Here is a 15,953-nt window from a genome sequence, read left to right on the forward strand (position 1 = left end):
TCATTACAGCACCGGACACACAGTCTTCTTCACAATCTCCAGTGTCTCTGATAGTGTTGATCTCTACAGCTGGATCTCTGATGATTGTTGCAGTCGTTGTGATCTTCTGCATCTGCAGGAAATGTAGAAAAACTGATCAAGAAGGCAAGTGTTTGGCATTTATCTATAAAATGACACTGGGCAGCGCTCTTTACTCATCTCACTCAGAAAAACACTTTCTGCATTTCTCAAACTGCATCAAAACACAGTGGAATTACAAAGACAAGAATTTCATTTACCATGGCACATGTTATTTAGTGGTGTGACAATAAAAGTGATTTGAAGACAGACATGCAAATCTGCATTAATGTAATGATACAATAACAATACTACATGTGTAAAAGATGCAGCACTCAACTGGTGTTTAAATTCATTTCTAGAATAGCAGTGACTATATAGAGCTTGGTTATGTAAGACTATAGTTTGAATGAATCCCTTTTCTTTGCATGACACATTGACATACAGTACACACTGGCTCTTTCAGCATTATCCTGAACATTGTACAAGCATTCATTTAATGTGTCATTGAACGGACAAGAGGCTCTCAGGAGCGCATGTGATCATCACATCCTTTTCATTTTCCCACAAACAAGGTTTCAATTTCTTCACATTCAGGCTTTTATAGACAAACAGGAAGTCAGGGAAAGTCTTGTTTTTTAAGTTTCATTTCAAGCTATTCACACATTGGCAATAAAAAGTGATAAATAGGCCTATATTAAAATTCTTACATATAGCCCCTTTAATGCTGTAACTTTGACAGCCATGATAATAACACATACAATATGTTGTGAAAAAAACATATCTAGTTGTTTAATGTATCTTGTATTATTTTTGAAACAGATCAGACTCTTGAAAAAGAGATCATATACTCTGAGCCAACGTTCATTGAAAGAAATGCACATAAAACGGTAAGATGATTTTTTTCTAAGTTATGTTGTACATCTCTGTATAACTTTAGCAGGCAGTCAAATGTATGTATGCTTTGTACAGTATCATGATACAAAAGAAAACACAATAGAACCATTTCATATAAATAAAAGCCATAAGATCATCATTCAATGCAAGACATATCCCAAAATCTATCATCAGAAAAAAAAAAATATTATTATTGTTGTTGTTGTTTTTTTTTACAGAATTTTATAGAGGAAGATCAAGTGGACTATGCACCAATCGCCATGAGAAGTTAATTTTTCTCCTGCAACAACCTTTACAACTCCTGCTGACAAGTTCTTTAAAACTTGTAGATGAGTTTTGGGATTGTTGACAATCACTGCATGTAGCACCTAAATATGGAAGCTTGTTTCCACCACTGAATAATAAATAAATAATAATAATTGCGACTTTTTATCTCACAATTGCGATATATCAAGTCAGAATTGTGACTTTTTTTCTCAGAATTGCGAGATATAAAGTCGCAATTCTGAGAAATAAAGTCGCAATTGCGAGATATAAAGTCGAAATTCTGAGAAATAAAGTCGCAATTGGGAGGTATAAAGTAAGAATTGCATGATAGAAAGTCGCAATTGCGTGTTATAAAGTCAGAATTGTGAGATATAAACTATTCTGAGGTAAAAGAAACAAACAAAAAAAAACTTTTTTTCCCTTAGAATTGGACTTTATATCTCACAATTCTGAGAAAAGATGTCAGAATTGCGAGATATAAACTCGCAATTATGTGTTATAAAGTCAGAATTGCGTGATATAAAGTCAGAATTGCGAGAAAAAAAGTCACAATTCTGACTTTATAACACGCAGTTCTGACTTTATATCTCGCAATTCTGACTTTATAACACGCAATTGTGACTTTATTTCACGCAATTCTGACTTTATATCTTGCAATTCTGACTTTATAACACGCAATTGCGACTTTATTTCACGCAATTCTGACTTATAAAGTCAGAATTGCGAGATGTAAACTCGCAATTGTGAGATAAAAAGTCGCAATTATCTTTTAAAATGTTTTATTTTGTGGCGGAAACAAGCTTCCATACCTAAAGCCCCGTTCACACCGGCAGCAATTTCAGCCGCCCACTATCTCCGACAAACAACAAACTAAATTTTTTGAAAATCGAAACGTTTTGAGCTTCGGGTGCATCGAAAAATGTCACTTTATAACTTCAGACGAGAATAGTGCGTGGCGAGAATTACCAGTATTTTTCCACAAAAATGTAATCTTATTCTTCAAACACTATTTATGTAAAATGGATGGCTATGATTAATTGTGTAAAAAATGGTTAAATAATTATTTAGGGCCTTTTCATGTTTAACTATTACAGGCGCAAATTCTGCAAGAGCGATTCGTGATTACGGTCTTGTGCACACTGCAAGTGCACATGAAGTGTGCCATTTGGGACAGGGCCACAGTTGTTTCATGATTGGTCGAATTCCCCGAATACAATGATCACATGTGTTTGGTGTTTATTCTGACACATAGACTGAGTCCGAAATCGCATACTCTCTTGTATGTACTTTGCGACCACTGAAAATGTACATTATGTAGCCTATAGTATTACGCACTACATTTGCCATGTTGTCATTATCATGTGATCTACCAGCGTCAGTTGCATCGCTTCACTGCCATTCATTAATCCTCTCCCATGGCCTCATGGGATATTAAAGTGTCCATCATATGCACATTTCACATTCTCACCAGAACAAGCAATCATCCGGGTACTTTGTGCCTACTCTTATATGAGTACTGTGAATTCAGACATACTTCTTTTATCACATACTGTTGTTTTGCCTAGTATAAAATTGGGAAATATGCGATTTCGGACGCAGCCAATTTTTTATAACAGTAAAAACTCTTTTCATGTAGCCTAATCTTAATGTAAAATTGAGTCATGTTTATCAAAATAAAACTGATAAAAGATATAGTACCACTTTATTGGTATTTAAATAGTATAGTCTTATGTTGAACTTTATTTTTGTACATACATGCGCTGTATTAACCAATACACAAAGTACTGAATGAAAAGAGCCATGGAAAACATCTGAGATGTCTGTGTATTTGACAAACAGGCTTTTGCATCTAATCAACTCCATCTGTGATAAAATAGCCTACGCAAAACGTCTCTACAGGAAGCAGAAGGTGTTTGACTTTAACTCTCTGTTTTCAATTCCTCCCCAAATGAAACGGCAAATCTCACCGGTTGAATCCAGCAGGAGTCGAACACACCTAATGTTGATTTGGCTAAAACAATGAGGAAACTTGTGATTTAGTTGCGGTCAGATGACTCCTGGAGTTTGAGGATCTGGTCCACTAACATCTCAGTATTAGAGTCACATTGAAACCTGTGGTTAGATATATTTACTGCTGAGCTGTACACAAATTGTGGTTTGACTTGTTGGGTAGATAAACAGCTTGTTCATGAGAATGTGTGTACCGCTGGATTTGTGTGCTTGACGTCTGTTTGTGAGTGTGTGTCGGAGGTGTGAACAGCTTGTGGTTGAAGGGCTTTTCCATTCCTGCTCATATGAAGCTCAGTCGACACAAAACAGCTTCACTACAAAATGCTGAACCCATCAATAAAGTCTGACAGATAAAAGATTCTCTAAGACAGTGATATGTTAGTGTGAAGCTGAACATGTGAAATGTGAAAATATCATGTGTAATCAATACTTATTACTTATCAATACTCATGTACACGCTCCTCTCCATGACCTCACATATAGTCATGGCAGATGAGCAGTGCTAGTTTCAGTGGTTATTTCTAACTCCAGTATACGAGAAACCGAAGTTAGTTCTAAGCAGATCTATTCTTGACATCACACTTTTTTTATAAAGTTCATATCCGGTTTTTTTTTTTTTTGTTTTTTTCTGTCAATGTCTGGGGACTTTAAGAATAAACACAATTTATAATTGTTGCAATGTTGAAATTATAATTCTGATGTTCAGAGTATTTAATAATTTCTTTAGTTTTCATCAGTCTCAGGAGTAACTAAATGTATATAATATAATAAATTTGTAAATTATATAATAAGTATAGTAAATTTGGCAGACAATTTTCAGCACTGCTGTCCAAAGGCAAAAAGCAGTAACCATATTTAGACACTTTTTGTCTTTGTGTGGGTGTAACATGATACTGAGTCATAATGCGTTGTGACTGATCACTCTATTAAAACCTTTACAGGGAAAAAACCTGTCAATGTGGAGAGATGATTCTTGATGTAAAATAGTTAAGGTTAATGGGCCATGTTAGCCAGAAAAAAAACCTTGACACTTTAAGGGGTTAATTAATTTTAAGGCTTTTATTGGTAAGTAGAGCGCCATCTAAAGTCCAAAATTAGACTTCTGGAACAATAACAACTCCGAATTTGAAAGATCGGGTGAGCTATAAATACATCTCACAGTTGAGAAGCCAAAGCCCCAATAATAAACATGAAAGTGGTGTTGTTTTTCATATATTTTATGACTGTGATTTCCACACACTGGAGTCCAGTTTATGAACACTAAAAGACAGGACCTCTTTCATGAAACAGGAGCAAAACAGATGTCTTTGTAATTGTCCAAATCCCTTAATAATGTTCTCAAAGGATTCACATAAAAACGTTATTTATACATTGTTTGTAGAAGGTTTTTAAAATGTCTACATGTTGGAAGAAAACATTCTCAGAACAGCATTCTTGGACCATATATGACAACTAACTTCAAATGTATAAGGTTGTGTGTCTGTTTTAAAAGATCATCCTCTGAAAGTTTAGCCTGTCCCATTAGTTATTCTTCCTAACTTTTCTCTTAAATTGATGTAAAGGCTATGCAAGTGTTAGAATGAAACACTTTCATAACACTGATCATGAAATCACCACATATTGTCGTTAGTATTTGATGAACGTTCTCATAATGTTGGCAAAAAAATTTTTTTTTGGACAAGATTCTTTGAACGTCCTTTAAATATTAAAAATCACTATTAAACTTTCTGGCTTAAAGTTAGTTCTTTCATGACAACTCTCGGAGTGATTGGCATGGAAATGGGTATGACAATGTTGTATGTTTGGTCTTGGTTAAACAGATCAAGACATGCTGCTGTACAATATAGCGTACATGAATTACCCGTAGCGGATCTATACAGGTGGAGCTGGGGAAGGTGGAGGAGGGTTTCTGAAGTGTGCTGCACTGCTAAGACAAAATGCTACCTAAGTATTTGAAGGTGAGCAGCGAGCTCATTGGCTGCTGATACGGCAGGAACCAATCAGCTGCACCCTATAGATGACGATGTGATTATGAACAGGTGAGTTAAAGGACCTATTAGCCTGCACCATAAAGTTTCATGCCAGAACTTTGTATATGTTACACAGCCAAATCCCCTGTGTCATGTCATGTTACTGTGTGTGTGATCTCAGCATCAGTCTCTCTCTACCTCTGGAGGTGGAATATCAGGATAAAAACACCTACAGCTGTGTGCTGAACAATCCCATCAGCAACCAGACCACACATCTGGACATCAACACGAGAGAACGGATAATACAAATATTGTGACATGATGAAGTTTTAAATTCAAGTTGTCAATAAAATCAACAAGAGGTTTAATGTGTTGGTGCAAATGTATTAAAAAAAGATAAATGTTTTGTCAAATTATATGGAAAAGTAAACCACACTATATGAGGAAAGAAACAATACATTCAAAAGATAATGTGGTCTAAAGGTAAATGTTAGTAATGCAAAACGAAGATTTTCTCACAAATGCTTTCCTCAATACTGTATATACACTGCGGCCATCTGGTGGCCAAAGTATTCTTTAATATTTCTTCAATATTAATACATTTAATAATGTCTTAAATGCCATGCATTTTATATTTATTTGTCAATGATATGTTTTAAAATGTATTTTATGCTGCTTTGCACTCATTTCCTTTAGCACCGTTTTAACTGTACACAGCAAAACTGCATTTACTTTGGCAACAACAACACAAATATTTGTCATGGTAATTAAACACCTTATAATTCAAACTGAAAATTAAATAGCAACTGCTAAACTGATATACATCTATGAATCATACATCATACGCCCATAATATGCGTAGGCCTATATTTATAATTAAAGGAGTGTCACAATAACAAGAAGTTACAAATTCAAATTGAATGAATGATTCATTTGACCTGATGTTACCATATGTTTAAAATTGTTATTATTATTTAACTCAATCAATTATAATTATTATTGAAAGATTTCTGTACTAATTGTGAGTACATCTTACCCCAATGGTCTTCTTTAAACTTTCATTACAGTTAAAATTAATTGTGTGAATTAAATCACATTTACAGCATTTGCCCACATAGACAGTGTAAATAATGTACACATCATAATAACACAAAAATTAATTCTAAATATGATATGATTTATTTGTTCTTTAAAGAGTGCAACTGTCAAAGAACAATTTTCCAGTGGTTTGTTTGTATATATTTGTAAATATTTTCCCATTTATTTTGATAATATAGATTTCACAGAAGTATTTTTAAGCCTGAATCAAATCATGAACCTCAAATACGAATTATACAGCATTCATTTCTCTATGGCAAAAATGAATGGGATTGTATCTTCCAGAAAAATGCTTTGTCTTTAACAGTAAAAGTGCTTCAATACAAGTTTCAAAGTCATACAGTATATCGAGTACAGTCTACAGATATGTAGATTAACAATCTAGATTAATTAACAATGTAGATTAACAAAAGCACAATCATTAACAAAAACACTTACCATTGTTTTTGTCTAATAAACATATCTACTATAATAGTTTAAATAACTGCCCTGCAAAACTGACCTCAGATCAATCAGACCTACAAGGCCTATGAAAAAGAAATACAAAACCTGTGCTAATTGAAAGAAATCAATGGATAAAAAGATTGAATCCAATATTTGGTAATAATATAGCATATTATAAGCAATTTTTCAGAGGTTGGACATTTTTGGCATTGAACACCACAAGTGTAAAAAGGTAAGAAAAAAAAATCAGCAGTCATTCTACCCTGTGTAAACAAAAACATTCAGTTTTAGTCTAATGCAGTATATTAACGAACATTTTCAGGAAAAAGAAAATCTCCAGGGCCAAAATGTCCAGAACACAACAGGCACATTTCAGCAAATTGCACAATAAAAGAAAATATTGCCATGCCAAACAGCTAAAATTGTCTACAGTGACTGTTAAAATTGCAGATGATACCAGATCTTTATCTACCTTTTAATGCAATATGAAAAATTAACGAAACAATCAAAAATAAAAAATCTTAATAATAATAATAATAATAATAACATCACCTGGTTGCATAAGTGTGCAATATAATTATTTATATTTGAGGGATGTAATAATGGGGGATGTTGAGAAATTAATCAACCACATCCAAACTCTTAATGAAAAGTACCGTAATTATTTAAGTGATGCTAATTATCCATGATATAAAATAAGCCGTTTCTGTAGGATTTTCTTAGCCATGGCCTGCAACAAGCTTAAAAATGATTTGTTGGGATCTCGTTGTGAAGAGGTAACACTCAGGAGAAGGGTGCAAAAGTATTTACAAACCATTAGATGTGCCATGGAATACCATGAAGGAAGTCATCAACCTGTGGAGGCAATACCCAAACAGCAACGTCGGCCCAGATCCGGCCCACATCTGGTACGCGTTAAATCCACATCGGGAACCAGACAGTACATGTGGCCTGGATCTGGGAAGAAATTATGTTGCTGTCTAGGTAGGGTAACAATGACAAAATGTATCAAGGAGGCTGCCAAGAGACTTACAGTAACATTAAAAGAGCTGCATGAATGTCTGGAAAGTACTGGTCATTTGCTGCATGTGAAAACAACATTCAAGCCAATAATCTAAGCCCACCTAAATTTTGACTACATTTTATGGTCTGATTAAACCTAATTACCAACCACACAGATAGTTCCTAATATCAGAACATTTGGCACAAAACCTGTAGGCCTCCATTAAAAACCTGAGGATGAATAAGTCATTAAAAATATGGTTTCAGATTAGGAAGAAGACTGATTTGGAAAGGCCCATTCTGAAGCAAGACTTCAAAAAACTTAAAGAATGTTTTGAAGAGGGCTGTAGACAGACAGGAGATCCCCGCAATATGATCAATCTAAAGCTCTTTTGCAAGGAAGAGTGGTAAACATTTTCAAATCAAGATGTGCTAAGTTGATGGACATTTTCAAAAAGACTGGCTGCTGAATTAAAAGCAAATGGTGTTTCAACCAAGTTAAGTTAAAGGGTGTGCACACTTCTGCAACCAGGTTACTGTGTCTTTTATTTATATTTGTTTGTTACATGAATTTTGTTGGTTTAAAACCACATTAAAGGAGGAAAAAGGTCTGACATGATTTTACTTGGATTCAATTTTGTTACATCTCAATAGTCTGCAATTGTAACAGGGGTGTGTACACTTTTATAGCCATTGTAAACATCCAGTAGCAGGTCATTTAAATCTGTGCTTTGGACGATGGCATTTAAAAGTGCTTTATCATGGTATTGTTTGGTAACAATGGATCAGCTATAATCCGGCTTCAGTGGGTGTACTGTTGGGTCGTCATAATCTGAAAGACCTGAAATATAATCACACACATAATTAAATACTGATTTTGCTCAATAAAGATGATGTTTTCTTCTCACTACAGTATCTGTAAGTGATACTTGCCCTTTCTGGGGCTCCTGTTGCGGCAAAAGTAAATCACACCAGCTACAGCTACAGCTACAGCTAGTGCAGACACCAGCAGAACACCAACAGATATTCCTGCTACAACAGATGAAGACAGACCTGAACCTGGAACAGAGAGACAGACATTAGTGTGAATTAATCTGTCAGATTGATCTATAACAAATGAGATATCAGAAGGTCTGAGATGTGAATCTCATTCAGTTTAACCTTAACATTAATAGAACATCATTTAAAGGTTAGTATGATGTTGCTGAAACACTCTTTTAAACATTCAAACACTTGCTGTTAACAAGCAGAATGTTTACTTATTACTAACCAGATTGACTTTATTTCTACATCTACAGTGGCTCTTGTTGAGAATTAGAGGTTTAGATGTAAATAATGTTTTTGAAAATATTTCATTTGAAGCCACCATCAGCCTAACTACAGGAAACACTGTTTCCTGGTACTGTCAAATGTTTGTTCCTGCTTCAGTGTTATTTTAACCCTCTGTAGTATGGAAACATATGAACACTGAATGGTGTTAATGAATCACCGGGAATTCTGCATTGTTGAAGCCAGAATGTTAGTGGTCCTTAATATTTAAAGGACGTTTGAGGAATGATGTTCACATAATGTTTTCTGCCAGCATTATGAGAACATTCATTCAATACTAATGACAATACGTGGTGATTTCATGAAGATTGTTTTGAAAGTGTTTAATTCTAACACTTGCATAACCTTTACATACATTTTAGAGAAAAGTTAGGAAGAATAACTATGGTACAGACTAAACTTTCCCACGTTCCAAGGATGATCTTTTAAAACAGCCACACAACCGTATTCATTTGAAGTTATTGTTATTCTAATGTTTAAAGGATGTTCTAAGAATGTTTTCTCCCAACATGAGGACATTTTAAAAACCTTCAACAAATAATGTATAAATACGTTTTTGTGCAAACCTTTTGAGAACATTATTGAGGACCAGACAACATTGATCAAACATTCTATTAACATTACTGGAAGTACGTTTGTTCGTAACTTTGAGAGAACCTTGCCAGAACATTAGCCAAAGTTATTTTCTCTGTCAGCTTGGGCTGCTACAGTTCCAAGTCATCAAGATAGTATATACACACCCTCACTGTGGAATATAAAGAAACATGATATTGTTACATTAAAAAGTACCAATATCGTGTTTCTTTATATTCAACAGTGAGGGTGTTTTCACTGCCAGATGGACAAATGCCTGAATGTCTTACCAATGACAATAACGTCAAAGCTCTTTACACTGCTGACGCTGCGACGACGGCGACGGAGGCTGCTTCTGCTGATCTGTAGTTTATAGAGTCCAGAGTCTGTTGTTCTGGTGTCTGTGATGGTCAGAGATCCAGTCTGATGATCCAGCTTCAGTCTGTCTCTGAATCTCTCATGACAATGAAAATCTGTGCAAGTCTTATTGGGATCTCCACTGATTTTAGCGATGGAAGTGTCATTAAAATACCATGTCATCACATCATTTGGGTTGTTTATTACACCAGGATCTAAAGTGACAGGTTCTCCCTGCTTCACAGATTTTTTCTTCATTTGATCTTGTTCAGCAGCAGAAACACCTGAAACACAAACCAACAGATAATTGAAGGATCTTTTGGGGAAAGAAACACCACAACGAGAAAAAAAAAACTTGAAAATATTTGTGCAAACTGCACATTCTTTTTTGACCTTCAGTCTGTAAAGCAACTCTAGAATGGTACAGGCTATAAAAACTGCATTTATGAACTAGAATGCTTCAGATCCAACACATGGCCAGAGGAATTTCAACAAAAAACTATTCTACCAAATTCGATGAGTTATTTTTTCGAACCTGTCCCAGGCAATTTGTCCAATTTACACAAAATTTGGCATATATCACCTAGGTGTCATGGGCCATCTGTTCTTGTGTTTGTTTTGGGGTGCATGGGTTTTGGTTCAGTTTCATGTGGTTGTTTGTTTCCATAGTTTTTCTTTTGATTGATTATGTTGGATACCTGGTGATCGTTTTGTTAATTAGTTTGTTTGGATATTTCAGCCCTGTGTTTCTTTCAGTCCATTGTCTGTTCTCAGACATACTGGTTGTTCTGCTCATGGTTTACCAGTCTTAGGCCCTGTCCACGGGTATTTTCAAAACCACAGTTTTTTCTATGCAGTTTAGCCGTTTGTCCACAAGCAAATGCAGTATCCGGTCACTGAAATCTAATTTTTCAAAAACTCCTGCCAGGGCGAAGATTCTTTGAAACTTCAGTTGTGTTGTCATGTAGACGGTGAAACCGGAGAAACCAGAGAAACCGGAGATTTTGGCTTGTGACGTCGGAGTGCATGCTATTATCTCCTTTGTTTGATGCTAGACTGTGCGCCACTATCTCCTTTGTTTGATGCTAGACTGTGCGCCACTATCTCCTTTGTTTAAATGAGGCGAGACTGTGCATTGGCAGACATAGCCAAAATATTGATGCTAATAGCTGTGCAAACAGGGCTTATTACATGTATACAGATACATGCACAGTTCTCCCATTATATTGTGGAACAGAGGCATCAGATCGCAATACTACACAGCTCACTGCTTATGACAACATGTTGTTAGCCTACCAGAACCGGTAGGCTAATAACCTTTTTTTTCAGGCTTCTGATTGGCCAACGAGGCTTTACGGTTAGGGTTATATCAATACCTGTTGGTTTAGCATGCTCTTGACAGTGAATATATATACATTTTTTACTTTTACCGTGCTTGTGTGGACATGATTCTTCTTTTTCTTTTTTACAAAGGAAAACTATGTGTGGACTAGGCCTGAGTATCCTGAGTATTTTTGGTTTGAGTTTAATAAAATCAACTGCTGCCTGCAGTTAGATCCAGCGCTTTTCATTACCTGCTTTAACAGAAGAACAGACTGACTAAATGGACATAGCGGCAGTAAAGATCCTCCTCTCTCAACATCTCGTCCACTATGATAATGCCAGCCTCTGCCTGTTTTTCCTGGCAGGTTTGAATCTGCAAAAACCAAAGCACACATGCCTGGAGATGGCCCTCAACGGATATTCATGGAGTTTGTGGACTGGGTCCATTTTTGCTGCAGATCTCCCTTTACCATCAGTAAGATGGAGGAGGATCACAAAACCACAGTCCACGCCGTGAGCATCGCCACTTCAGCCAAGCCTCCGGCATAATTAAAGCCTAACCCTACCGCAGACATAGAGCCTTAGCTGAGTTAATGTTGTCTGTGATGTTCCATTCCATTCCGATGGTCTCTGCCTGTTCCGTATCGCCAAAAAGGCCATTCCTGAAATGTATGTCTGTCCCATGTCAGCCAAGAAGGCTGATCCCGAAGTGTCTGTCTGTCCCATGTCAGCCAAGGAGGCCACTTTTAATCTTTCTGTCCATCTTGAATTGGTTTTGTAACCCTCTGCCCATGCTACCCAGTTCTTCAGCCCTATCTTCGCTGGCTCCTGCCAGCCATTTGGCTCTTCCTAAACTGTCTGCTCCTTGTATCCTGGATCCACCTGGGGCTTCTAGTTCACCAGGTCAGCCCTGGGGTGTCAACTCTTCAGCTCCAAGCCCATAACTCCACCTCAGCCTGTCGACCAGTCGGCTCCACCTGAGACGGCCGTCCCTAAAGCTCCTTCCTCATGCCTCTGGCTCCACCTTGGCTACTCACTCCCTCGGCTCCACTTGAGATGGCCGTCCCTAAAGCTCCTTCCTCATCCCTCCGGCTCCATCTTGGCTACTCACTCCCTCGGCTCCACTTGAGATGGCCGTCCCTAAAGCTCCTTCCTCATCCCTCCGGCTCCACCTTGGCTACTCACTCCCTCGGCTCCACTTGAGATGGCCGTCCCTAAAGCTCCTTCCTCATCCCTCCGGCTCCATCTTGGCTACTCACTCCCTCGGCTCCACTTGAGATGGCCGTCCCTAAAGCTCCTTCCTCATCCCTCCGGCTCCACCTTGGCTACTCACTCCCTCAGCTCCACCTGAGACGGCCGTCCCTAAAGTTCCTTCCTCATCCCTCCGGCTCCACTTTGGTCAGCCATTGCTTGTCGCTCGCCATGGACTTCCAGGCCTTCATCTGCGACTCGTCCCTCCACCCATCAGGCTCCGCCTTCCCTCCAGCTTCACTTTGGTCCTCAGTCAGAGCAGACTGACTTCACCCTTTTCTCCCAGGCCCCACCCCTACTTAAACCGTGAGTGGTTGTCGCCTTTGGCTTTTGGCTTGCTTAGTTTGGGGACATTTAGTTGGGGACATTTAATATTCAACATTATTATTGATCTGCTTGAATTGACACCATTATATGAGAACTGAATTGAGCTAGACGATGGCATCACTGTTCTCTACAGAGCAGATATATATATACACTAAATTAATAACTTTCTTACAACAAAAATGGAATGAACTTAAGCTGGACTATGACACTATTTTCTTCTAGATCTGTGGTACAGCCGAAACTTTGTTGCATTCTTTTCCTGTTATCACTGTAAAGCTGCTTTGAAACAATCCATATTGTAAAAAGCGCTATATAAATAAAGGTGACACCACCGGTTTTTTTTTTTTGTTTGTTTGTTTTTTGCCTACAATGACTAATTTATTGACAAAATGTATCTATTTCCAAAGGTAAGTGGTGCTATAATCTAAGAAACTTAAAAAAAAAAAAAAAAAAAAAAACAGCTCTAATTGTCAGTTTCAAAAAATGTGATTTAAACATATAATCTGCATTTAAACATTTGTTACATGACTTACCAGTAACAGAAACACTGAAGATTTTTTCACTGATGCTGCTGATGCTGAAGATCTTTAGTTGATAAACTCCAGAGTCTGTGTTTCTGATGTTTGTGATGGTCAGAGATCCAGTCTGATGATCCAGCTTCAGTCTGTCTCTGAATCTCTCAGTGCCTTCATTACATTTAACATCTGTACAAGTTTTACTGAGATCTCCATTGATTTGAGCGATGCGAGTGTCATTAAAATACCATCTAATTCTGTCTTGTTGGGTTTTTACAACACCAGTGTTTAGAGTGACTGAATCTCCCTCCATCACTGACACTTCATCAACACCAGATACACCTGAAGAAGAAATTAATTGGTGATAATGCGGAAAAAATATGCAATAGCAAAAAAAGTGCTGTGAATTTACATAAAACATATCATAAAGATTGTGAGTAAAAAAAGAGCCTGGATTAAAAATGTAATGCATGACACATGCAAACAATTCATAATGGATTTACATATTCACTCATTAGACAAACATACAGGAGTCTCATCGATAATTTTAAACAATTTAATGAACATCATAAAACCGACATCCTGATCCATATTTTACCTCCCTTCCCTATTTTTTTTTTTTTTCACATTTGGACTTTCCTAAACATCTGCATTTCACTTTGTACATCGAGGCCAGCAATGCAACACTGCTCTGCTAATTTGATCTAATATTTAATGCTTTTTAAATGTTATAGGAAATAAAATAAAATTACTAAGGGCGAATCTACAAGATTATTTATGACAAGGGGTGGCAACATAAAAAAAATGGCCTTGTGGATTTATGGCCTGACTTACACATCTGTCTCTATGACTTTGAGAAACAGTTGCAGTAATCATCCATACTGTTTAAAATAATTTTAATGAATCACAACATATTAAAATCCAGGGCACCAAGATCTAAACACATTAACAGATTCTAAATTTCTTTGAGCTTGTAGGTCTATCATCAGAAACGTACTCGGTTACTAACGTAACCTCGGTTCTCTCTAGAAGAGGGAACGAGTACTGCGTTTGATAAAACGCTGCGGGAAAAGTCTCTTTTCACGAAATACTGAAGCAAAATTATCCTTAATTTTCATATTTGTAAAACGCATTGCGGCAGTGCACAGCCATGGCGAGACAGCTCGCTCACTCATTGGCTGTTCTGCGGCAACTGCATGAGCCTATCGAGCGAGGGCTGATGCAACATCAGACCAATGAGAGCGCTTCGCGCGCTCCTCGTCACATCCCGCCGAAACGGGTGTGGCCATCCCCTATAAAAGGAGCTCGAGTAGGCTGATTCAACTGGTTTTCATCGCCGAAGCGAACCAGAGCGAACCGCGCGCACGGCAGGGAACGCAGTACTCGTTCCCTCTTCTAGAGAGAACCGAGGTTACGTTAGTAACCGAGTACGTTCTCTTACGAGAGTTCTCTCGTACTGCGTTTGATAAAACGCTGCGGGAACCACTTGTAAGACGCCGTGCGTGCTGGGATGAGAAAACACCGACCACTGGAAGCTAGTCCAGGTATACAGTGCATAATCACCCGGTAGACTCAGAGAGTCTGGAGGGGGGGGGGGGGGACAACCACCCTCAGATAGCTGCGTCCTAAGACGCGATATAACATCACATAGGCAGGGGAAGGCCTGGCTAATGTGGGAAATGTGGGTCTTACGCAAATTTGCCCAGATATATGCGCCCTTAGGCGCGAAACAGCGCCACATAGGCAGGGGAAAAACCTGGCTGATGTGGGAGATGTGGGTCTTACGTAATTTCGCCCAAATGGATGCGCCTTTAAGCGCAATACAACGTCACATAGGCAGGGAGAGCCTGGCTGATGTGGGAAATGTGGGACTTACACACTTTCGCCCAAATAGGTGCGTTCTAGACGCGATATAACATCACATAGGCAGGAGGGAGCCTGGCTAATGTGGGAAAAACATGGGCCAGAAAACTTCGGCGGCGCTGTGCGTCTGCGATATCAGTGCCGAGGTAGACAGCTGATTCGGCTAAACCGAAAGCAACCTGGCCTGCAAGGCGGGAACCTCTAGGTTGTAGAACCTTATGAATGTAGACGGCGAGGCCCAGCCCGCCGCCGTACATATTTCCTGTAAGGAAATCCCGCTAGACCAGGCCCACGATGAGGCAACGCCTCTCGTGGAATGCGCTCTAATGCCCAACGGGCACTGAAGGCCCTTGGTAGTATAAGCCATTGTTATGGCGTCAACCACCCACCTGGACAGGCTCTGTTTCGAAACAGCCGTTCCCTTGGAACGTCCACTGAACGAGACAAAGAGCTGCTCCGTCTGCCTGAAAGCAGCGGAGCGGGACACATAAGCTCTTAAAGCCCTAACGGGGCAAAGACAGCTCGAGTCCCCTTCCTCGTTTGATCCCGGCAGGGCAGACAGGGAAATAACCTGAGCCCTAAACGGAGTGTTGAGGGATTTCGGCACATAGCCGTGCTTAGGTTTGAGTATGACTTTGGAGTCATTGGGCCCAAACTCCAAGCACGTTGG

The sequence above is a fragment of the Scardinius erythrophthalmus genome (assembly GCF_964197995.2).
Source record: "Scardinius erythrophthalmus genome assembly, chromosome: 14".
NCBI lineage: Eukaryota > Metazoa > Chordata > Actinopteri > Cypriniformes > Leuciscidae > Scardinius > Scardinius erythrophthalmus.